Below are 1,977 nucleotides of genomic sequence, written 5' to 3'. Positions count from 1 at the left end.
GGCCAATTACTTTATGGTTGCATTCATCTCTGGTGTGTTGTGTGAGGTTAGGGTTCTGGAGTATAAACCAATCAGTGGTTAGGAAGGATAAACATTAAGTATCTAAGTAAGGAGGCTGCTAAGATTGGCACGCAAGGCCAGGAAGATTTTAGCTCAGCCGTATGAATGCACAGCAATAAGAAATGCTTGATGTAAGTGAGCAAAGAGTAACCCAGTGCTGCAAGTGATGGAAAAAGATGCATCGAGGGGCGACGGCTTGGAAAAAATGACTGTAAGGTTAATTTTAGATCACAAAATGCCCTGGGGCAATAAGCTGGAGGCAGTTTGCCCAATTTAGCCCTATTTACCTCATTCTTTATTGACCTGTGCCTCCACCTGTATGGCCGCTCGCAGGTGCCATTGGCCACGGATTGCCATTCCTGGCCAATGGGAGCTGCGGGAAGTGCTGTGGACAGGGACACCTCTTCTCACAGCTCCCATTGGCTGGGAAAGGCAATCCACAGCCAATGGGAGCTGCATGTGGCTGCACCTGCGGAGGCACAGGTAAATAAAGCACCAGCAGCCTGCCAGGTGTTAACCCAGGAGAACTATGCCGGGTGTGTGGGCTGCTTATTGCCCACCCCTGCCGTAGGAGCACTTTTTCACCCCTAACAAATGCCTTAAGCATAGGAAAGAGGTGATACATCAATGCTAAGGAGAACAAAAGGATCTATGCACAACCTGCGGAAAACAGGTGCAGTACCCAGAGGTACCAAGACCTAATTCTAGGGTGACTGAAGTCTCTGCTCTACAGCCTCAGCTGAGAGCCAGCTGACCTTCAGCACATGTGGTAGAGTGCAGGGCTTTAGACCCTATGCTCAGAGGTTCTATCCCTACTAGTGGTAACCTAAGTCTGGTGGTGTTACGCAAGGCATATATACAGGTCTGAGGTCTAGTCAGAGCCCCAGTAGGAAAGAGGGTTGGGAAAAATGAGCTCCCTACAAGAATCCTCCTGCTACTGCTCATCAATCCATGACAGAGCCCTTGCCCTATGGCCATCCAGGAGGATGTGAGTATGACCACAGGCAGCATTCCCTCTCATTTTTTCTATCCAATGTGTGGAATAAATTTTGTTCTGTGCACTGAGGCATACACAGATGTGCACCACCAGCAGAAATTGTTCTCCTAATCAGCTGGGCAGCACCAGAATGTCTCCTGGGTGGCTGCTCACATGCTCAGCTTACAGGGAACCCCAACCACAGGTGTAATTTGTGCCTGGATATGTGTCGGATTTACCTGGGCTTGGCTGGTTAATAACTTCACTAAAAGTGATGGAAGACAGTAGACGACATGACTGTCCATGTCACTTTCTTTGCTGTCCTGAGATGCTTTAGGATGGAAACCAGCTGCAGAGATAACAATTGTGCTTGAGTAATACCCCCCAGTGGTGTAACACAACATCACTAAACTCACTGTAAATAAAAGTGAAAGGCTACCCGCCTACTTCCCCACTCCCACATCTCAGCCTCCTTAGCCCAGCTCCCCCGCCACACACACGCTTCCCTCCAATCTCCCTTACCAGCTCTACCCTAGCGGCAGGCCCTGTGTGATCCTGCTGGGTTTTGCTATTGCATTTCTTTCCCCGCTCCCCCTCCAGCAGCAACACATTCGCTGGCTCTAACCCACTCCCACCTCCTGCAGAGACCAGGGAACCAAATCCTCCCCCTCCCCCACCCCCACGCAAGGGGGAAAATGCAGTTCGCTCCAGATTCCCCATCTGCTTCTAATCAGGGCAAAGATGCAGCTCAGGGTGAGGGGGAGCAGTGAAAACGGGGCTCTTGCGTGGCCCAGCGCACAGCGGCAGCTCAGGCCTCTCCTGCTCTAGCTGTCTCCCTCTCCACTGCTCTCTGCCCCTCTCCTGCACTGTTCTAGTGGACATCCTCTCTCGTTTGCTCATTCCCCCTGGACTTCACTGCAACAAGAGGGTGTGTTTTAGAA

This window comes from Carettochelys insculpta, chromosome 30 (assembly GCF_033958435.1).
Source record: "Carettochelys insculpta isolate YL-2023 chromosome 30, ASM3395843v1, whole genome shotgun sequence".
Taxonomy (NCBI): Eukaryota; Metazoa; Chordata; order Testudines; family Carettochelyidae; genus Carettochelys; species Carettochelys insculpta.
Note: the sequence above shows the minus strand (reverse complement) of the source record.